A 25301-nucleotide genomic window follows, 5' to 3' on the forward strand; every position below is an offset into this window, starting at 1 on the left:
ATTCTTAATTAATCACGTGTCTTATTTCTCGGCATATAAATTGTCTTTTCTCTATTGTCAAGCGATTCCTTAACTCTTATATACGATTTCACACGAAAGACGTAATAAAAGCAAATCACTCTATTGATACAGATATTCATTCTGCATTTCACATTGTTAATATTAAAACTCCAGGAAAGATACCAGGCTAAAACATTAGAACGTTTCGTCTTCCTAAGAACTATTATATACTCTCGATTAAAAAAAATCAAAAAACGGAATGAAGTTCAAAATTGAAGAGCAGTGCAAAACCTTTTATTTATAATGGTTTTGCCAAATACAACTAAGAGGTATTTTTGTCCACAGAAGATTTTAAAACACAAAGTGAAACCAACACGCTATAAATACCATGTGCCTTGACGTAGTTTCTGTATTACTGAAAACAAATATACACATCACGACTATTCACTTGATCGCACCGCGGGTAAATTATCACGTTGTGATTTGTTTAACGCCGTCACGTGTTGACCCCTATTCACCATATCCTGCTTCAATGATGAGAGGATAAACAAAAATAAAACAACCATTGACGTGATGTAATTTTAATGTTTGGTGCGAACGGGAAAACGACTTACAATCCGCTATATTCTAAAGCGGCAAAATTATGATAAGCCTCTGATCGAATGTTGGAAACATCACTATTTTATACTTACAAAGAACTACAATATTCAAACACAGGTTGTAGATCGTGTAAAAAGATACAATAACGACAACACAGACTATGTATATGTCGATTTTGGACAAGAACAGGACAAAGGTAAATACATCTTTTATTATTCTTGTTATTAAGAAAATGCAATTATTTTGAACGCGTAGGAATCTTTTAACAGATAAACAACAACCCGTCTATTTTTATTATTCATGTAATTCAACCCACACAATGAATACAAAATATACGTATGGTAACTTTTGGTTAACTCCGAAAGGCAGTCTGTTTGATTGTATAGTATGCAAGAATATTAAGCAAGGACACCATTATTCTTGCACATTTAGAACCGTTGCAGCAACTGTTTGGTGGTTCTGTAGTTGACTTGTTTCAAGATTAAATAATTGTCCATTTTAATTTTTTCTTATTTTTCAAAGACAATTAAAATTATCGCCTATCATCTCGATGGACTGTAAATTATTGGACATACCTATCAGAGGTAAATCAAACAACTAACAACATTGACTCCAATATATACCGTTAGACAATTCATTTACCAGTAAAGATTATTGCACCCATCAATGTTCTCTCAATTCAAGGCTCATGTGATAGAATATATAAAAAAATGGCAAAGGTATCAAAGGGAATTCAAATTCAACATTATAAAAAATAAAAGAGAAAAACAAAGACACACGCATGTGTTCAAAACACAACATAGAAAACTAAAGACTATGCAACACGAAACCCCACCGAAACTGAGTTGATATAAATTGATCTGGAAGGGTAAGCAGACCAAATGTAAACCCGTCGTAATAACAAACCTGGTGATAAGTTTAATTAAGATTGCCACTTTAACGACGGGTACCACATGTGGAGCAGGATCTGCTTACCTTTCTTGAGCACCTGAGATCAACCCTAGTTTTTGGTGGGGTTCGTGTTGCTTATTCTTTAGTTTTCTATGTTGTGCAATGTGTACTATTGTTTAATTATTCTCAATTGTATTGTTTGTCTGTTTGTCTTTCTCATTTTTAGCAATGGCGTTGTCAGTTTATTTTCGATTTACGCGTTTGACTGTCCCTCTGGTATCTTTCGTCCCTCTTTTAAATCTAGTAACATTGAAATCATACAGAAATCAGCAAAAAGGTGACTGAGATGTATGAATAAATATCAAAATTTATATTTTACAATGTGTCTGTTCTATATTGTAATATTATGTTACAAATGCAGGTTAGGACGATGGTTGGCGACTGTTTAAAATGTTTAAACCTGCTGCATTTGTTTGTACCTGATGGTCAGTTATACTTGATTGTTGATGTGGTTCATAAGAATTTCTCGTTTCTCGTTTTATAAACATAGAGTAGACTTGCTATATTATTTGTTCTTACAGATGAACATTATAAAGTAGTTGGTGAGTTTTAACACCTCTGTAGTTTTCATAGTTCATACAATAATGAAACATCAACTAATTTGCCGTTTGAAAATCTAATGAACCCCTTGAAGCATTTTCAAAAACGTTCAATAAGAAGTTGTTATTTACTAAATACAATGGGAATTCTACTAATAGTATGGTGTAATTTTCATTGTTAGGATATAGGAAAAAGGTGAAATCACTAAAATACTAAACAAACAGACATTATATGTATAAAGTTAACCATTATAAATTAGATGCTGAAACATTGAAGACTGTCTACACCATGATTATTCTGTAGCTAAAGGTAACACAATAAAAAGATTGTAAAGCAGATTAAAACACTTATGTATTTTCACCTTTAACTTTATTTAAAAGTCACATAGGCCTAAACGAAATCGATTAAAGATTTTTTTTATAGATATTGATTTCTATATCAACACTGATAATATGAAAAAAAGTAAAATTCCAAAAAATACCCAATCCCTAATCAAATGACAAAATCAAAATATCTGACAAGTCAAACGAATGGAATGAAGCGGCATATACAGGATGTCCAGAAAGTTACAACTTTCAAAACATTTAACATGATCATGTCAATTAAAAATAATACATTGAAGAAAAGCTAATTTGAATTGCTCATTTTCAGAAATAGGAGTACCTGGGCCTCCTGGGAAACAAGGTGCACAAGGTAATGCTTATTGTAGATTCATTATTAATTATTACCACGATTTTCAGTGTCTAACGAATGTACAAATTTTCTATAGGAATTTATGCAAAACCTATAATCAAACATCCATGAAAATACAAATTTAAGTTATTTATGTATTACACATAAATTTATGTGGCAAAACAGAATGAAATCCCTTAAATAACTTGTTATCTTCCTAATTTTGAATGCTGCATAAAATTATTTAAGGAATGACTGTAATATTTTTTCTGTCTATTAAGAAATAACATAAAAGATTTGGTGCATACTGAATAACGCGCGTAGCGGGTTATTTAACAGTGCGCACCACATTTTCTATGTTATTTCGAATAGACAGAAAAAAATATTACAGTCATTTCTTATAATTTAATTCTAAATTCCATTTTAAACCGTAGAAAACCTTGAAAAAAATTTTGATGACGTCACGGTCACATTACTAAATAATGTCTATGGTCTGATAACAAAATAACGTCGGCCAATCAGAAGACGCGTTACATCCAAAATTAAATTATTCATATATATTTCCAAAAAGTTAACCAAGCAACCAAAATTAATGTTATAGCTATTGTATTCATTCCATTTATGTTTGACATTTGTAGGAATGAGAGGATATCCTGGTCAAGCTGGGACTCCTGGGTCAAAGGGATATAAAGGAGACCCGGGAAAAACAGGACGTGTTGGACCTCGAGGTTTTACTGGGGCTTCAGGACCAAAAGGCCAAATGGGAGATCCTGGAAAAAGTGGTAAAACCGGTCAAATAGGATCTGCTGGACCACCTGGACAAATTGGACCTATTGGACAAAGTGGTGCCCCCGGAATGGACGGAGCAGATGGACCACCTGGTGCTAATGGTTCAAAGGGAAAACAAGGAGAAACAGGACCTCCTGGACCCTCTGGAATCATTGGACTAACTGGGCCACTTGGGCCATCTGGTCCGACAGGACCATCTGGGTCATCAGGAGAAACAGGAACCACTGGACCAAAGGGAGCAAAGGGATATTCTGGTGACACAGGGGATCAAGGAAACACAGGACCTCGTGGGGAATCTGGACAAACAGGGCCACCTGGATCCACTGGTCCTAAAGGAGATACTGGTCCTCCAGGACCTTCGGGTACTTAGAATTTAAAATATTTGTAGTGCTGTGTCACGCTCGATTAAAAAGAGTTAAAAAGGACAAATAAAGTACGAATTTAAAGAGCGCGTTTCGTCTAGTGTTTGACTGATGTCTTTTTTGTTTTTATATCGATGAATCGTAAATTTCATGGTAGAATGACAAGTGCTCTTGTTTATAAGGGCAAATATGAATAAATCGACAAAGGTCATACTTTTGTTATGTGGTACTACAGATAAAAGAGCTCTAATAATTTTCTTAACATCATAATAAAACATTGATCTAATGATGATGCCAGATTCTTTTAGGTTTAAATTAATCGTAATATATGCTCATATTAGTAATATCTGATTTTTGGCACAAATCAGTTGAAATGAGGACAGTTTGTTCTTAAATTCCAAAATAGATATTGTTTACGTGAAGAAACAATATTTCAATAGATAGCATGCATTATGTCTTAACATTAGTTATTTTTACCAAGTTCCATAACATATTGCCAGCAACCATTGGATTTTTTTTTGGGAGAGGGGGGGGGGGGGGCTATGGACTATTTTTTTCGCCTTTGGATTTTTCTTTCAATTTATCATTACATATAGTGGCAATTGAGGGTGAAACATTTTTTTTTCTCCAAAGAGGAAACAAACTTTTTTTTTTCAAAAATAACCATAGCTGTATTGAAACAAAATTATACAAACCTGCATTGAACTAAGCTTTTGTCGTTAATGAGAAAGAAGTATTAATTGAAAGCGTTCAAATTTGTGTCCCTTCATCAATATTAATTGAATCTGCAAACAGCAACATGAACAAGTATTTTACTATACAAACTCTAATAATTGATATGAATATTACGTCTCTCAGAACCACGTGATACTTTAGCGTATAAGAAGCAATGCAAGTTTACATCGGTCTTTGCAATAAGGTACATTTTACATTATATTGTTTGAATATTTTATCAGTTTAACTTAATGTTGTTGCTATCTGTTTAAATATCTAACCCATATATTTCACCTGATTAGCCCCATGTGTTCCATGCCCGGACGGATATTCTTTGCTAGATAACCAAACTGTTAGTCCTAATTGTTACTACTACAGTGCATCTATAGAAGACACGTGGCAAAGTGCACAGGTTAGTAATCAAACATTATGTAAGTATCATTTATTTTGATTGCGTGATATCTAATGTACAGTGCTTGAAATGTGTTTATATTCAACCATTCCCTGGAGCACATGTACAAAAATATACTTTTGTTTTTGTTTGCTTGTGTATTTAAAAAAATTGTATTACTTATAAAAATCAGAAGAGGTGGTATACTTGCCAATGAAACTCTCACAAAAGACTTAATGGCGTAGAGGTTAGCAATTCAAACTATAGGTCACAGTACGGCCTTCACCAATCATAAAAACCATAACCGCATAATTCATGTAATTATCAATAAATTGAAATGTTAAACAATTCAAATGAGGAAACAAACCACCTGGTGTATGTAACACTGATTAACGAAACACAAATCTAATATACTTCAACACACGATAATCACTTAATTACAGGTGGCTCCTGGCTTATAACAGGCATATACAGAATGTAGCTCAGTTAAATATGTAAGCGGGGGACCAACCCTCCCTTAACCTAGAACAGTACTAGTGGTGCAGCAGTAGATCATTTGAACACTACAAAATCATTTGAAAAGGACTTAACTATTCAAATCGATACAAAACAGACTTTTTTAAAACAAGTAACAATAGCACTGACCAGACGTGGAAGAATATTTATAGATTCCTTCAACAAAAAACACGATGTACATATCAAAGAATACTCAAAGTTTATGACCGCTAGTTTAACAAGAATAACAAGAAATACAACAACATTTGTTTAGGAATTAAGCATCAAAACATAACTTAGCTAAACTACAGGTATCAACCGATTGTAGAACTTGGATGCTGTTTATTCCTTACGAAAAGGTTTAATAATTGTTGTCATTCATGAAATGCGACTGTTTTTGTACAACAGCATAATATAAATAATGAACCATATCATATTGATATTAGTTGTGCATTTCATAATTGAAGTCTTTTCAGTGATGCTCGATACCAACGTATGTGGTAATATGAATGTTAGACACGTCAATGACCTGATAATACCAACAATGATACTTCGAGTCTTAAGTCATTTAATTAATGTTTCATTTGTTGTATTATATTATGTGTTATCAATGTAAAAACTGGATATGTGTCTTGTTGCAACATCACAGGCCAATTGTTCCAATACAGACGGAGCCTACCTTTGGAGGCCAAATAGCGAAGCAGAAGCTGAAGCTGTCAGAGATAAGTTTTTTGATCGTACGTTATGAGTGTATATAATTCATTCGTTTTTTATATGACACAACTGCAACTATTCATCTACATTCCAACCAAGTTTTTAAGATTTGGCTTCTTTAAATATTATTTAAGGAATGACTGTAATATTTTTTCTGTCTATGAAGAAATAACATAAAAAAAAATTGGTGACACTGAACACTAAATAACGCGCGTAGCGGGTTATTTAACAGTGTGCACCACATTTTTTATCTTATTTCGGATAGACAGAAAAAACTAGTACAGTAATTTTTTATACTTTAATTCTAAATTCCATTTTAAACTGTAGAAAACCACGAAAAAACGTTGATGACATCACGGTCACATGACTAAATTATGTCTATGGTCTGATAACAAAATAACGTCAGCCAATCAGAAGATGCGTTACATCTAAAATTAAATTATAATATAATGTCATTATTATTTTCAAATTTTGTTAGTTCAGAAACATGTAAAAAGACACGTATTATATATTCTTTGCAATGAATGCCATGTAATAACTAAGAAAAATAAAATATTAAGATAAGGACCTCAAAAAAGACTGAGAAAAACATAAACTAGTGCCGGTGAATTTGTCTGTTGAATTTCATATAATAGATTTAAACTACAGATTAATCATCGTTTTTACAATAAAAGAATGATTGTGGATCGATTCAGTAAGGGACGACATCGAAAGATCAATGTAGAATACAACAAACTTATATCAAATAGTTTGGGATGGGGTGGAGCTGGATGGGTTTTGGGGTTTGGTAAAATTGCTGCAAGTTTTGTTTATGTAAAGTCGATTTTACACATACGATCAGTTCAAATGTATACAAATCCAATGAAATATAATTATTTACCGGCAGGTGAATAATTTATCCTTAATGTTTCTTAGGCTAATTTGACGAAATTGACGCATACTGATTTCCTGAAAGGAATTATTATTTCATTGTAACACATTAATGGTTTAACAAAAACATCATACTTTATGTTTTTATATATCTTGTAGACAGTGCCCCTTTTATATAATAGTTATTGGTGTAGTATCTGATGTTCTTTTGAAACATATTTCAAATGTCAAACTTGTAGTTCGAGGGCTTTGTATACAATTAACATAATAAAGGCATACAGTTTCATTTGATTTTAATAGTATATGTGTGTTTGCATACTTTATTCAGAGTGACACACTCCTTTAACACGCATAACAATTCAATTCATATTACAGCGCTGACACCGAGACTCTGGACGGGTGCAAATGATCTGAACAACGACAACACTTTTGAATTTGTCACAGACGGTGGTCTATTTTCATTCAATGCTGCTCCATTTGGAATAGGTAATTTCAACCTTTTAAGATAATCCAAATATGCGTATTATAAAAAGTGTTTTTCTTATTCCAGGCAAAGATTTCTTTAGCCGTATTTGGCACAACTTTTTGGAATATTGGATCCTTAATGCTCTTTAACTTTGTACTAGTTTGGCTTTATAAATATTTTGATATGAGCGTCACTAATTAGTCTTATGTAGACGAAACGCCCGTCTGGAATACTAAATTATTATCCTGGTACCTTTGATAACTATTTTCTTTATTATAGTAACGTATTAGTGTTATAGCATTGGTCATTAAGGAATGCTTAAATATAACTTTTTAAAGTCTGATTTCAAAGTAAAACAAACTGGGTATAAAAAATAATTGAGACATAGATCAATTGGACAGTAGTTCAACAGCTCACAAAAACATTAGAAATAACTAGGTTTACATGCTGTATGCAACACTCAACAGCGTGTAAAACGTGTACTACAAAAATTAAATGAAATAAAAGTCATTATTAGTAAACAGTATCAAAAGGATGTAAAAGAAGGGCGAAAGATACCAGAGGGACATTCAAATTCATGTAAGATGACGATTTCGCATGTCTGTTCATACCAGGGATACCTATATTATTTTTGAATGTCAAAAATAAAATCAATGTTAGTATCAATAAAAAAAAAAAAAGGTTCAACCAACCATTTGTTTTCTTAAAATGTCCTGTTCCAAGTCAGGAAAATGGCCATTGTTATATTATAGTTCGTTTTTGTGTGTGTTACATTTTAGTGTTGTGTTTCTGTGGTGCCGTAGTCATCTAATATATTTGTTGTGTTTTCCTCAGATTAAGTTTGTAACCCGGATTTGGTTTTTTTTTTTTTCATTCGATTTATGAATTTCGAACAGCGAAAACTGTGATGTCCTTAATGTAGCAGTGTTTTCTTCAAAATAAAATTGTACAGCAGTTGTGTCTTAAAGATGCTATTTATAAACAACGTCGGCGAACAATAGTTTCTTCTGATTTTTAAATCTGTTATTTTGTACATAATTTATAATTCTTTGTAAAATTGATAATTTGTCTATAACGTTTTTCAGCTGTACCACCAGGTAGACCACAAACTTTATGTGTCTCTTTTCAAAAATTCAACGACTGGACATGGTTTCAAACAGATTGTGATGCCAGCCGTACGTTTGTTTGCGAAGTACCTACGGTTAGTTTGAGATATGGTTCATTAATCTTTTTGGAATCATTTTTGAATATTAGATATATTTTTGTATATATCAATAGTTATGAACAACAACAAGTAGATGCATGCATAGATTTCTCAATCATACCTTAAATTAAGTCTTGCTTTTTGAATAATAGATGTTTTTTAATTAAGTAAAGCATATTGTAATGAATGATGACATCTGACTGTATCTATTTCTGAAGGGTTTGTTATCTATAACAAAGTATTCACCAAAGAGTACCATTAGTTGAGAAAATAAATTTACGATACTTTGAATGTATATCACAGATAGAAGAGCCATTTGTCTGTTCTTAGATATAAGAAGATGTGGTATGAGTGCCAGTGAGACAACTTTTCATCCAAGTCACAATTTGTAAAAGTAAACCTAAATAAATGTTTTCGTTTAAAAAAGGTCGAAGACAAACTTAACTTTATATTAAAAAAAACTTCAGAAAAAACGCAATAAATCAACGAATAGAACTGAGAAGTACGAACCAACGCCTAAAACCAGTGATAATATTAGGTGCTCCGGAAGTGTATGCAGACTGTATTCAACATGTGAAACCCGTTATGACACTGGCAGCAAGTGATAATATTAAACACTCCTAAAATTTAAGCAGACTCTGTTAAACATGCGAAACCCGTCATGACACTGAAAACCATGGATGATATCAGATGCTACTGAAGAGTGAGCACTATGTTAAACATGTGACACCCGTCATCAACTGACAATCAGGAATGATATAAGACGCTCCTGAAATGTAATAAGAATCTGTTTAACATGTGACACCCGTCAAGCCACTGCCAGCAAGAGATAAAATAAGACGCTCCTGACTCAGTTTAATACGCGACAACCGTCAATAAACTGGCAATCAGGGATGATATAAGACGCTCCTGAAATGAAAAAAGACTCTGTTGAACATGTGACACCCGTCCTAACACTGAAAACCAGGGATGATATTCATGATATTAGACGCTCTTGAATAGTAAGCAGACTCTGTTTAACATGTGACACCCGTCATGACACTGAAAACCAGGGATGGAATTCATGATATTAGACGCTCTTGAAGAGTAAGCAGACTTTTTTTAACATGTGACACTCGTCAAGAAACTGGCAATCAGGGATGATATAAGATGATACTAAAGAGTAAGCAGACTATGTTTAACATGTGACACCCGTCTTGACACTGAAAACCAGGGATGATATAAGATGATACTAAAGAGTAAGCAGACTATGTTTAACATGTGACACCCGTCATGACACTGAAAACCAGGGATGATATTCATGATATTAGACGCTCTTGAATAGTTATCAGACTCTGTTTAACATGTGACACCCGTCATGACACTGAAAACCAGGGATCATATAAAATGCTAATGAAGAGTAAGCAGATCCTGTTCAACATGTGACACCCGTCATGACACTGAAAACCAGGGATGATATTCATGATATTAGACGCTCTTGAAGAGTAAGCAGACTCTGTTTAACATGTGACACCCGTCAAGAAACTGGCAATCAGGGATGATATAAGACGCTTCTGAAGTGTAATAAGATTCTGTTCAACGATGAGACACCCGTCATGACACTGAAATCTAGGGATATTAAGTACCATGCATCAAAGTTCATTTTAATTATGGACTTTCCATTTTCAGTTTTTCTCGGCGCTCGGTAATTTTTGTTATTTTACTTTTGACTGTGTTGACCCATTATCGTTGTAATATTTAAGTTAAATCTGATCATTATTATACATAAAATTGATAAAGTGAACTACCAATGAAATGTGTTTTTATTAAGTCATTTGTGTAAGTCTAAACATTATCATGTTCTCTATTACAGACCTGTCCAGTATCAATTTGACCATAGTCATACTCAAACCAACAGACGGATATTTCTGATGCAGAATGAAATAAAATAATTGATTGAAATTATTTTAATATTGTCTAATTTGTTCAGCCATTATAAAGATATATTCCAGTCATTTCTTTACTCGCCACGTTTGTGTTCGATGATGAATGTAACAGAATTCAAATAACATATACTAATAATATACAATATATATATATATATATACACAGAATAAATGTAATATCTTGTGGCGGAGAATACGCCAAAGAAAATACTCACCTAACAAAAGGATTGAAAAAGACACTACAAACAATCTGTACATATTTTGTTTCCGAGTAGTTTCTACTACACGATTAAAGCCAACTATGAAAATTTTGATAATATTTTACAAGGTGAGATCAGGCGCTCTGATAATATTTTCTTTTTCTTTTTTACCTTTGTATATTATTGTATATGGCGGCTTTTTGTTCAATGTTATTGTTGTCTTTAAATTTGTTCAACATCTCATAGAGGTATTCCACTGCTGTCTTTACTCATTCACCACTTATTTTATTGATATTTTATATACATTGTATCAGAAATCAAATTAATTCGTTCAATGGTATTAATATGTCTTTTTATTGGGTTAAGTCATTTCAATTTATATTTTATACTGTATCTTTCTATGCTGTGATTGTAAAATATTGTTTTAGATAAGGATGAAGGTTGGTTCCTATTAAAACGTTTAAACCCCCTCCATTGGTTTGCACATGTTTTAAGTCAGAAATCTGATGTTAAGTTGTCGTTTTTTATGTGGTTCATATGTGTTTCTCAATTCTCGTTTTAAGCTCACCTGGCCGAAAGGGTAAAGTTAGTTTTTCACATCACTTGGCGTCCGTCATCCATCGTTAACTTTTACAAAAATATTCTCCGCTGAAACTACTTGGCCAAATTTAACCAAACTTGACCACAATCATCATTGGAGCATCTAGTTAAAAATATGTGTCCGGTCACCCGTCCAACTAACCAAAATGGCCGCCATGGCTAAAAATAGAACATAGGGGTAAAATATAGATTTTGGCTTATAACTCTAAAACCAAAGCATTTGGGGTTAAATTGATTATCAAATGAAGATCTAACTGCCCTGAAAATTTTTGGATGAATCGGACAACCGGTTGTTGGGTTGCTGCCCCTGAATTGGTAATTGTAAGGACATTTTGCCGTTTTTGGTTATTATCTTGAATACTATTATAGATAGAGATATAAATGTTCAGCAAAGTAAGATCTACAAATAAGTCGACATGACTAAGATGGTAATTCGACCCCTTAAGGAGTTATTGCCCTTTATCGTCATTTTTTAACAATTTTCATTAATTTGGTAATTTTTTGTAAATTTTTACAAAACATTTTCCTCTGTAACTAAAGGACCAAGTTTATTACAGATAGAGAAAATTGTAAGTAGCAAGTATGTTCAGTAAAGTAAGATCTACAAACACCTCACCATCATCAAACCACAAGTTTGTCATGAATCCATCTGTGTCCTTTGTTTAATACATGTATGCACATAGACCAAGGTGAGCGACACAGGCTCTTTAGAGCCTCTAGTTTATATACTAGTAGATTATACCGTTGGTTTCTCCGTTTGAATGGTTTTACACTAGTAATTGTTGGGGCCCTTGCTTGCTGTTCGGTGAATAGTTTTACACTAGTAACGGTCGGGGCCATTCCAGCTACTCGGTGTAAGCCGAGGCTACGTGTACATGTTGAAGACTTTGACCTATAATGGTTTACTAAAACAAATTGTAACTTGGATAGAGACTTATCCCATTGGTACTCATACCACATCTTCTAATATTTAATAAGATCAATGCTGTTTTAATTTATCTTTGATTTTCAAAAAAAAGAGGAATCATTATGCATGATGGTGAATTTTTGCAATCTTTAGATTTCGCCTATTGCTAGGTAAGTTTTGTCAATTTTTAAAAATCATCATTCCGAGCAATTTTTGAGGAAGAATATACATTTAATCATAGGTTATTTTGTTAGTTCTTTTTATGCTAGAAGATTATTTTCCAAAATCTTCAAAACGACACTCCCCCTCATTCGAAAATTTAATTGAATTATTCTACCTGGTTAACACGAATTTCTGTTTCACTTGTTCATAATTCTAAACTTATGACACATGTCAAATGGACCTGTCAGTGATATTTACCTACTCCTGTATTAAAGGCGAATCTAATTAATTTGACAGTGGTGGTAATGACACCTTCTTTACTTGAACTTATTTTTATTTATCTGAATAATTTCATTTATATCCGTAATGTTTTCCTTTTATTGTAGCATATATATGTATTTTTATTTTTGTTTTTTGTTCGATTCTGTCGTTTCGTGACATCATGCTTGCCGTTGTTATAGTGAAGTGTCCTTTTTAAATGTGTCAAAAACCGAAATTAATACTGACTGTGGTCTGTAGCAAACGGAACACCTCTCCAAAAGAGACCAAATGACTCAGAAATTAACAACTATAGTACACCGTACGGCCTTCAACAATGATCAAAGCCCATACCACATAGTCAGCTAAAAAAGGCACCGAAATTACAATTGTATTACAATTAATCGAGAAATCTAGGCTCTAATTAACGAACAAAATAATGAAAACAAATATGCAACAAACGACAACAGCTGATTTATAGGCTCCTGACCTGGTATGTTATAGTGTAATATCGTCAACGCGCTCGCTCATGTTCTTGTTGCATTTTATCAATATTATAAAAAAATATATCTGATGAAGTCATGGTGTCTAAACTTCATATATAATTGAAAATGGAAATGGGAGATGTGTCAAAGAAACAATAACCCAACCAAAGAGCAAAAAACTGACGAAGGTCGCCAATCGGTCTACAATACAGCAAGCACCCGGTGCCGTGCTTCAGCTGATCCCTAAACAAAAAAATATCTACTAGTCCTGTGATGATGGACGGCATACTAAACTCCGAATATCTAAATGAACTCATTTTAAAAATCATACAAGACTATCAAAGGCCAGAGGCTGCTGACTTGGGCCAGGCATAAAAATTGGGCGGGGTTAAACATTTTTTTTTATATTACTCTCCCCTACATTATATGTTATTCAGGTCTCAGACAGGGTATATATTGTGACATTCCCGGCTTAGAGTTTATATCCCATGAGCCGACCGTTTCTTACCACAATGAAAATCGCACGTTTAAAGTGGTAGGCCTTGGGCTCTGGGGGATAACTCTTTAAATCAGATATGGTTTGTAAAAGTAAAGTTTCATCAATGTATTTTTAGCATTTGCCTGAAACAGATTGAAAGTATTCTATGTAACATAGAAGCTTAGTTTATATTAATGAAAATGGTTGACACAAACATACCTCCTTAAAGGCGGAAATGTTATGCATGATAAAGATGCATAAGGTTGTGATCATGCTGGTGCCTTTTACAGCACACTTTATTAGTAGGTCCTACTGTTATGGATTTTGCTCCTCGTTGAATGTCGTACGGTTACCTATAGTTGCTGATATTTATACGTTATTTGATTTCTGGTGGATAGTTATCTCGTTGGCAATCATTCCACATCGTATTTCTATTTTGAACGTACGTTAATTACAATCTTTTCATACGTAAAACTCTGTAACAATCGTATATTATAAGTTCTGTACGTTCATATCCGTAGATATGGGTATTTTTTGCTTCTGCTATTCGTCGGCCGCCATCATTTCTGATTATTCTGTCACTTTTGGTCAAAACTACAGATTGCGCATACACTAATTTACAACGAATTTAAAACATATTTTAACACCCTGAAGTACTCCAGTACACCCTCAGGCGAAACCCTTTGAAAAAACTACAAGTTTTATTAATTTATTTTAATCACATTCAAATTATGCTTAATTTGAGAACATTTGTTCTATATATATGTTATTGGTAAGTAATACTGAAGCTTTGTCACACTGTTCATTTATTTTTTTTGGAAGTTGTATCATCTATTTTTCTCCGGGAATCACATGATTTTGCAATGGCACACAGATCTGTGAAAAGAAACAAAAATACAATTAACAGACACAAAACTGAGTAAATGTTGAATTACAGAATATCATACAGTTTCTTAATATGGGAAAATGTACACATCTACACAGTGGTGGACTCAGAGAGGGAAAATGTACATATCTACACAGTGGTGGACTTAGAGAGGGAAAATGTACATATCTACACAGTGGTGGACTCAGAGAGGTAAAATGTACATATCTTCACAGTGGTGTACTCAGAGAGGGAAAATGTACATATATACACAGTGGTGGACTCAGAGAGGGAAAAGGGAAAATATACATTTATACACAGTGGTGGACTCAGAGAGGGAATAATGGAACTTTACTCCCCCCTCCTCCAATTGTTTTTGGATGGACAAATATATCAAAATTAATCATTATTTGATATGTTGTCTCATGCAATTCATTGTCAAACGGTTCCTTATTTTTTGCATTCATTTGTTCTTTATTGAGTAATATATACTATAACTGCCAATATCAATATAATTGACATACATGGTCATTTTTGGGGCGCTTTATAGCTTGCTATTCGATGTGAGCTAATGCTCCGTGTTGAATAACCGTACTTTTCCCAATAATGGTTTACTTTAACTAATTGTGACTTGGATGGAGTGCTGTCTCAATAGTACTCATACCACATAGGGAGCCGTAGTGTAGTGGTTGGTGCATCGGACTACTAACACAAAGATTCCTGGTTCGATTCCCGTTCCGGGATGAAAATTTCAGGGACTGAAATTTCGGCTCTTCCGTTACACCATTTGCGAGTATGGTCTTGAGGAAACGATGATAGTCCGTCGGAAGGGGACGATAAATGGCTGACCCGTGTTAAGAGAGAGCCAGATCTCTTGCAAGTTGCTCTTGTAGATTTCGAAAAAGAGCAGGCTAATGCCACTACAAGGCAGCACTCGCACCCGCAAAGTGGAAAGAGACTAATATAAGTTGCAAAACTTGTTTCCCAATCCACTATAAATAAATATGTTAAACTAAACAAACTAAACCACATCCTTCGTATATCTATATGGATATTTCACAAAAAAAAAACATTCTTAGAGACAAGCACTCATCCTGAGAGCCAATATACATTGAGACAAGCACTGAACCTGAGAGCCCATATACAAATCCAAAACTTACTAGTGTGCCGGGTATTCTGGTTAAGATTTAAAAGATACCAGAGGGACATTCAAACTCATAGATTGAAAATAAACTGACAACGTCATGGTTACACAAGAACAAGACAAACAGACAAGCAATAGTACACAAAACACAACATATAAAAATGAAGACTAGGCGACACGAACCCCTCTCAAAACTGATTTTCGGAAGGGTAAGCAGATCCTGCTCCGCATGTGGTACCCGTGGTGTTGCTCGTGTTATTACAAACCCGGTTAAAATGATTAACTTACTCAAACCATAGCATAGTTGTGTTATACTATTAAAATCAAATCAATCATGTTATTTATTTATGCTTCTACAAATGTCTATATTTTTTAAAACTAAAAACTAAATTCTAAAATGGAAGCTGATTGCCACAAAATTAAAATCTTGTGCTCACCTTATTTAAAATAAGGAGAAAAGGATTGTTAATTTCTATTGTTTAGATTATCCAGTAAGACATGAGTAAAAGGGGACACTGAGTATACAACACTTCAAATGAAACCTGACGACAAATTTAGCAAGAACTCACCAAGAAGGCAATACAGTCTTCAAAAAATAATTTGTAAAGACGCATGCATGTTCATAGTCATTTTATGCAATTAAAACGTGACAAGTTAATTCTATCTTTACAAATATCCAAATAAAGTCCCCGAATCGCAAAGCTTCCAGATAAATTTGACCAGATGGAAAAATACTACATTCTGGAAATTGATAATTGAAGCATTAAACTTAACTAATGAGTCTTAAATAGTTTTTGCCTAAAAACGATATTAACCAATACCGACATTGGTGATATCTCCTGTACAGTACTGTCATTGGTGATATCTCCTGTACAGTACCGCAATTGGTGATATCTCCTGTACAGTACTGACATTGGTGATATCTCTTGTACAGTGCCAACATTGGTGATATTTCCTGTACAGTGCGACATTGGTGTTACCTCCTGTACAGTACTGACATTGGTGATATATCCTGTACAGTACTGACATTGGTGATATCTCCTGTACAGTACCGACATTTGTTGATATATAATTTGTAAAGATGCATGCATGTTCATAGTCATTTCATGCAATTAAAACGTGACAAGTTAATTCTATCTTTACAAATATCCAAATAAAGTCCCCGAATCGCAAAGCTTCCAGATATATTTGACCAGATGGAAAAATACTACATAATTGAAGCATTAAACTTAAATACTGAGTCTTAAATAGTTTTTGCCTAAAAACGATATTAACCAATACCGACATTGGTGATATCTCCTGTACAATACCGACATTGGTGATATCTCCTGTACAATACTGTCATTGGTGATATCTCCTGTACAGTACCGCAATTGGTGATATCTCATGTACAGTACTGACATTGGTGATATCTCTTGTACAGTGCCGACATTGGTGATATCTCCTGTACAGTGCGACATTGGTGATATCTCCTGTACAGTACTGACATTGGTGATATATCCTGTACAGTACTGACATTGGTGGTATCTCCTGTACAGTACTGACATTGGTGATATCTCCTGTACAGTACTGATATTGGTGATTATATCTCCTGTACAGTACCGACATTGGTGATATCTTCTGTACAGTACTGACATAAGTGATATCTCCTGTACAGTACCGACATAAGTGATATCTCCTGTACATTACTGACATTGGTGATTTCTCCTGTACAGTACTGACATTTGTGATATCTCTTGTAAAGTACTGACATCGGTGATATCTGTTGTACAGTACCGAAATTGGTGATATCTCCTGTACATAACTGACATTGGTGATATCTTCTGTACAGTACTGACATTTGTTATATCTCTTGTACAGTACTGACATCGATGATATCTCCTTTACAGTACTGACATTGGTGATATCTCCTGTACAGTACCGAAATTGGTGATATATCCTGTACAATACCGAAATTGGTGATGTCTTCTGTACATTACAATATTGGAGATATCTCCTGTACAGTACTGACATTAGTGATAACTCCTGTACAGTACCGATATTTGTGATATCTCTTGTACAGTACTGCAATTGGTGATATCTCTTGTACAGTACCGATATTGGTGATATCTCTTGTACAGTACTGACATTGGTGATATCTCTTGTACAGTGCTGACATTGGTGATATCACCTGTACATTACTGACATTGGTGATATCTCCTGTACAGTACTGACATTAATAATATATCCTGTACAGAACGACATTTGTTATATTTCCTGTACAGTACTGGAATTGGTGATATCTCCTGTAAAGAACAGACATTGGTGATACCTCCTGTATAGTACTGACATTGGTTATATCTATTGTACAGTACCGACATTGGTGATATCTCCTGTACAGTTTCAACATTAGTGATATCTCCTGTATAGTACCGACATTGGTGATATCTTTTGTACAGTTCCGACATTGGCGATATCTCCTGATACTGTATATGATATTAGTAATACTATTAATACTTACAGTTTGGTCCTTTAATTCCATGCTTTCTCTCAAAATCAAAATTTCTACCATACATCATAAACATTTTCTCAAGAGTTTTAGTTTGTCTCGGTGTTAATACCTGTAAATAATTACATCAGATATATGTTTCATTATAATACGTTATTTTGATTGGCTTACAGGAATCTAGCATCATTTTAAAATTAACATTCACTTCAAAATGAATTGTAACATTCATGATGACACACTTTTAGATCAGTGTGCAGTTAGATATAAGAAAAACTTTAAATTTTTGATTGTTATCGTGTTTTCATGACCGTGTTTTCGTGATTATAGAGAGAAAAAAAGGTAATATAAGTATTGAATGCTTCTTTTAGCAATTTCATACGGTTGTAAAAGCGTTGACCGTGCGCACAGTTTAAGAATGAAGCACTTCCGCGCTTCATATGAAATGTACTTCTGTCATCGCTTTTACATCCCAATGAATTTACAAAAAGAAGCATTAAAGTCTTAAATTAAAAAAAATATTCGCAAACTTGGTTTTTGTCTTTTGTTTCACCTGCCACAAAATCTCGCAGGCGTTATACGATCAAAATAACGCATAGGCGAGACATATCTCTGTGCCAAAGTTTATTTCTTACATGTAGAATGTAATAACGTGAATCAGGTTGCTAGTCTTAGGGTTATGATTTATTTGCAAAATATTTCAAATGTAGGTTTTCGAAATGATTTAAAAATACCAAGGCTGTTTTATTCTAAGAATTCTATCAGCTATGAAGCTTGGAAAAGTTTCAGCTTGAAGTTTTCTACACATCTATATTTAACTTTGTACCTTGCAGTATCTTATTTCACAAGTCATTAAAAAGCTTACAGGTTGCATTTCTGTAAATATTGACAATGCAATTTCCAATAGGAACTCCTTTTACGGCTAAAACTGTACCACTTTTACTACTAAAAAAAATCTTATCCTGGAATTGAATGTTTATATGCACCACAATTTTTTTCAAAGGTCAAAATATAGGGCTGTGCGGCATATTTTCAACGTTTATATGCCCTGAACTTCTCAGAGTTTAAACTAACACTTATTTTCTTAACTACCCCTACCTCGAATGAAAGGTTACCACAGATTTCAATGTAAACAATATATGCACATGTTTATTTACTGGTAACTTGCCAAGTTATGTCTCTGTGAGATGGAACACAGAGAGCATAACTGGGAACCAGTATGTAAACAAAATTAATTTTCTATGAATATTCAAGTTCTCCCCAAAAGAGGCGTGTTTTGAGAAACATCTGTATTTACAAAGTGCAACCTTTAGGCGTGTTTTGAGAAACATCTGTATTTACAAAGTGCAACCTTTAAGCTGAACAAAAAATGTATATTCTAGACGAATATATATATATATATATTTATATAGCGAGCAAATTTATTTAGCAATAGATATTTTGCATTTGGTATTAAAAGAAGAAAATATATGCTTCTAAACTTTGCAATGAATACATTATTCAAACAAATACAATAAACTGTTAGGTGAATTTTTGCTCCAGCAAAAAAATGGGGAATTTTTTTTCGGCAACTTTGGAACAACAATTATGGAGGTTTTGTTATTTAAATCTAGTAGCTATTTTTTTACTAAGTCTATGTACCTGAATTTTTAAGGTTTATCACTGACGATTTGTATTATCATCTATGTCGCTATTATATTATCTAATGACCTAACCAAAGGCCTGTGCTGAAAAGATTATAGCACGTCACGCAGAACGTTTTGAATTGTTAAATTACACAAATATCTTATCATTTATAATGAATTAAACTTTATCCAACCTCGCGCAATCTGTTTAAACTACTGAATGTCAGAGTCCCACTATCTAACTTTAGTTAAAATATATCTGAACTATTCATATTAAATAAATATTCCACTGTTGGTTGATATAAGTCCATTGGCAAATATTTCAGTCATATAATGGAGAACAAATAAACAAAACATACAGTAGATAGGCCATTAACAGAGGCGTAATGGATGAAGGTCGTGGTAATTAAGAGTAACACTGGAAAATGAGGATATCTTGGATCAGGACTAATATTTTTTATTGCAACGGACCACGTACGGACTCCTAATGAAGTTTCTGACTGTGTTATAAACATGCAAAGAGCTTGAATCTCTTTTCACATATCTCTATTCTTACCGGAGGTGGCTGCGTACTTGTACATCCAAACAGCGAAGACGGAACCCCTGTTTTGAAAGCAGTTTTACTACAGGTCGAAAGAAGACAAAAGTGACCATATTGTTATTCTTATGTCTCTTAATGGATATTCATGTTTAACTTGCCTTTGCAGTTATTCGCGATATTATTAGTTACATCTTACCGACTATCTTAACATGGTGCATTAGTCTAGTGACCTATCATAGTTAGCAAGTCTTCAATACCGTTAGCATTAAGAAACTATACTTCGATTGATCATTCAAAAACGAATGCCAACAATAACCACTTGTTAGCTTTAAATGTGTTTTATGAATTTATTTCAATCATTCATTGTCTGTTGAAACCTTTGAGATTTTTTTCTCAGTACCGTTTTGCTTTTATAAAAGGACGTAACACCTCTACTAACCGTGTGTCGATAAGCCCCGCCTACCTACTAACTTGATATGGAATATACACGGTCTACACGAGGTTGCTTTTAACCAATCATATTCCTAGAAATGTATAGGAGGTAAGATAAATCATTATACATGACGTATTATGTGTATCCCTGTATCTAGTATCAAAACCTTTTAAAAAATAGACCTTTCACTGCACATTTCAGATTGAAATAAACCATAAGAAAACAAACAAACACACAAGGACATCGGTTTCTTAATTCACTAGTCACTTAAAAAGTTTTTACGCTAAACAAAAAACAAAAATGTTCATAGCACACGGATGCCCCTCCCGCACTATCATTTTCAATGTTCAGTGGACCGTGAAATTAGGATAAAAATCTAATTTGACATTAAAATTAGAAAGATCATATCATTGGGAACATGTGTACTAAGTTATCAAAAACTACCTTGACCAAAAACTGTACCCTGAAGCGGGAAAGACGAACGAACGGACGGACGGACAGACCAGAAAACATAATGCCCCTCTACTATCGTAGGTAGGGCATAACAGTGTATATTCTGGACAAATATAAATATATTTAGTGAGCGAATTCAATTAGCAATAGATATTCTGCATCGTATCTAAAGAAGAAATTGGATGATTCTACACATCACAATGAATAAAGTAAATTATTTAACAAAGATAATAAACCATAAGGTGAAATTTTTGCTCCAGCAAAATATGGGGAAAACTTGTCTGCAGTTTGAAACTACAGTTTTGGAGGTTGTTTTTTTTTATTAAATTTTCAGTTGTTATTATTTTTACTCAGTCTATGTACCTAAATTATTGAGGTTTAACACTGAAGATTTGTATTATAATCTATATCGCTATTATATTATATAATGACCAAACCAAAGGTCTGTGGTAAAAAGATTATAACACATCACGCAGAACGATTTAAATTGTTAAATTACACAACTATCTTATCATTTATAATGATTTAAACTTTATCCAACCTGGCCAATGAGACAACTCTCCGCAAGAGACCAAAATAACACAGAAATTAACAACAATATGTCACCGCAGGGCCTTTAGTTATAAGATGTCTGAACTATTCATATTGAATTAATGATTGATTGTTGTTTCCTTAACGTCCATTGGCAAATATTTCAGTCATATAATGGGGAAGAAATAAACAAAACATACAGTAGGTAGGCCATTAACAGAGGCGTCAGGGATGAAGGTCATGGTAATTACGAGTAACACTGGAAAAGGAGAGTTTCTTGGATCAGGACTGATATTTTTCATTGCAACAGGCCACGTACTCCTAATGAAGTTGCTGACTGTGTTCTCAACATGCAAAAAGCGTGTCACTCTTTTCACAGGTCACTATTCTGACCGGACGTGGCTGCGTACTTGTACATCCCAAACAGCGAAGACAGAACCCCTTCTTTGACAACGGCTTTACAACCGGTCGAAAGAAGACACAATATTCGTATTGAACGTGGCTTTGTAGTTATACACTGTACTGTGGATTCATTAATATTCGTTGGATAACAATTTTAGTGGATTCTGAGGGAACAGGGGAACCACGAATTTAAATGTTCAACGAATTGCAAATTTTCTTAAGGAATGTATGCAGACTTTGTCAAAACCACGAAGTCTAATATCCACGAAAATGCAACTATTTTCTCAATCCACGAAAATTGGTATCCACGAAAATAAATGAATCCACAGTATATCATTATACTTAACAGATTATGTTGATAGTAACAATCTAGTTAATGTGTCCCCATTTAAAAGCTAATATTTACGCCTTTTATATAAAAAAATCCATTTCAACTGCCCATTTAAGACTGAAATAAACCTTTAGAATCATACAAACACATACGAACATTGTTTATCATAACGGTAAACATTACGGAATATTTTGTATTTGTTTAGTATCCAATATCTAAGTAATTGGAGTCGTTCACACATTACTGCGAATTGAAACTGACATGATTATTTCATTGGTTAATGTTTTGTACGAAAACGTTTAACCCTGGATTGATCTTATGAATGCAAATGCTCTCATGATTTCATTGTTATAGAAAACATATCCCCCAAAACAAAATGGATATGTTGTAGATGGATCAAAAAAAGTTTATGCCTCAATGAACTTGATAGGAAATGTCGAAAGCTTTACCTTTTTCTTAGTATGGGATGAATGTATTCTTTTCGTATAACAAATTAGTTTCATCTAACCTAAAAAGAACATAGATAATTTCATCTTGGCTGAAGTGGGCATTAATAATTTAATTTTTCTCTACAATGGGTTAAAAATCTTGCCGCGCTAAAATGGGTTATACTTTGGCGCTAAAACGTTCGACTTGTTCCGCTAAAATGCTCACTGCCGGATCAGCTAATAGTTCAATAAAGGCAGAGGCGGATTAAGGCCCCCTTATGAGAAAAAAAGGTTATTTTTATAGGGAATCACTGAAGCGTGACGGGAGCGGGCCTCCTCTTAGGCAGCCAGTGGGTCCCCCCAATTTCTAGATCCACCACTGAAAGGGTATATTAAAGAGTTCCAAATGGTGAAGTTGAAATCATCCCATCGTAAATTTTACGGACGCCGTCACGACTTGGTTCACCGTAATGGGATACGCGTTTCACAGATGATATCGGATATGTTCCTTATGTCATAACTACGATCCTCTTCCCTTTTCACGAATGTGACCTACCGAATAAGACTATTTTCCGGATTTGTAATGTCATACGCAAAACGACGAGTGCCGCATGGGGAGTAGGATTTGCTTACCCTTCCGGAGCACCTGAGATCATCCCCAATTTTTGGTGGGGTTCGTGTTGCTTATTCTGTATGTTTTCTATGTTGTGTCTTCTGTACTATTATTTGTGTGTCTTTTTATTTTTATCCATGGCGTTGTCAGTTTATTTTCAATCTATGAGCTTGACATCTTTCGTCCCTCTTTTAAAGAATTAAAAGCTATGGATTTTTTAGGAAAAAAAAGTTTGTTTAGAAAAAAATCCATAGCCCCCACCCCTGAAATTCAAATGGTTGCTGCCTTAATAGTTATCAAATATACCAAGATTATAATTTAGGACGCCAGACGCGCGTTTTGTCTACACACGACTCATCAGTGACGCTCATATCAAAATATTTATAAAGCCAAACAAGTACAAAGTTAAATTACACATTTTCTTCTTATAAATATACAAATATTTAATATTTGATATAATAAACAGGTATCACTAAATCTATTTAAACTCGATGATTTATTAGATTTGTAATTATATATTAAGTGATACCCATACCGAATAACTTTATTTGTTTTTCTTCTCGTGATTGAATGTTCTATGCTACATCTTTATTATTATAGTAAATCAAAAATACAGCTTTTGACAAACAAAATAAAGATAACATAAAACATTAACATGATAAAGTACACCTCATTTAACAAACCAAACTGTAAGTTTAGAAACTGAAATAACCATAGCAAAACAAAACGTGAAAATAGAAATGAAATTTAACTGTAAGAAACAAATAAATGTAATACGAAGTAAAACTAATTATAACTTTCAGATGCCTACATTATATAGAAGCAAACATTCATTATCACTGGACTAGTATACATTTTTTAGGGGCCAGCTGAAGGACGCCTCCGGGTGCGGGAATTTCTCGCTACATTGAAGACCTGTTGGTGACCCTCTGCTGTTGTTTTTTATTTGGTCGGGTTGTTGTCTCTTTGACACATTCCCCATTTCCATTCTCAATTTTATCATTGCGTTTGTAAAGATACTATTGAAGTTATAAGAATTTTCCTAATCTTACCGTTTTTTGTGTTCCTCCAAATTTCCTCGGAGCTGCGTCCACAACAGAAGAGAGCATAGACAAAACAAACACGACAAATGCAAGTTTCAATAAAACACCCATCATTTACAAAAGTATATCTTCTTCTCTGTCCAAATATATATTTTCTTCTTTTGTTAGTCGCGTTAACTACTTTTATTTGAAGAATCATTCATGCATGTGTCACTAAATCTGACCAAAACAGCCCACATGTGGCTCTATTTTTTAAAAGTATTTATGTATTAAACTTTGTAATCCGTTCACTATGTGAAGTATATCATTATTAAATTTCTATCCACTCTTTTTCTTTATAAAAACAAATTGCCTGTCAGCCGTTATGAAGATTAGTATGTTTTTAAAGTGGCACTACAAGTAGATACGAGAAAAATAGTTGATTTTGTTTGGTTCAATTATTAATAAAAGCAGCCAATTTGGTTCAATTTGGTCAAAAGAAGCAAAGAAACATCGCCATTCGACCTCATTGAAGCCTTATTCATGGGAACTCATTAATTTAACCCATTAGCTAAACATTGGTTAAGCATGCATGAGTATAAAGAACAGAATGTCAACATTTTATATGTAATAAAGGTAAACCAT

General features: G+C 33.7%; 2 long non-coding RNA genes across 2 annotated transcripts; one reads left to right on the forward strand and one right to left on the reverse strand.

Annotated features, from left to right (window-relative positions):
• The first annotated feature begins 8675 nt into the window (after nt 1–8675).
• Nucleotides 8676–10712, forward strand: LOC143055615 (uncharacterized). The gene is made up of 2 exons (XR_012972104.1): nt 8676–8765; nt 10621–10712. It is a non-coding gene; the product is annotated as an uncharacterized LOC143055615 (long non-coding RNA).
• Nucleotides 10713–14478: 3766 nt separating this feature from the next.
• Nucleotides 14479–24878, reverse strand: LOC143055031 (uncharacterized). Its single transcript, XR_012971919.1, has 3 exons — nt 24687–24878; nt 18293–18392; nt 14479–14659 (listed from the first exon to the last, which is right to left on the reverse strand). It is a non-coding gene; the product is annotated as an uncharacterized LOC143055031 (long non-coding RNA).
• Between the last annotated feature and the right edge of the window lie 423 nt (nt 24879–25301).

This window comes from Mytilus galloprovincialis, chromosome 12 (genome assembly GCF_965363235.1).
Source record: "Mytilus galloprovincialis chromosome 12, xbMytGall1.hap1.1, whole genome shotgun sequence".
Taxonomy (NCBI): Eukaryota; Metazoa; Mollusca; class Bivalvia; order Mytilida; family Mytilidae; genus Mytilus; species Mytilus galloprovincialis.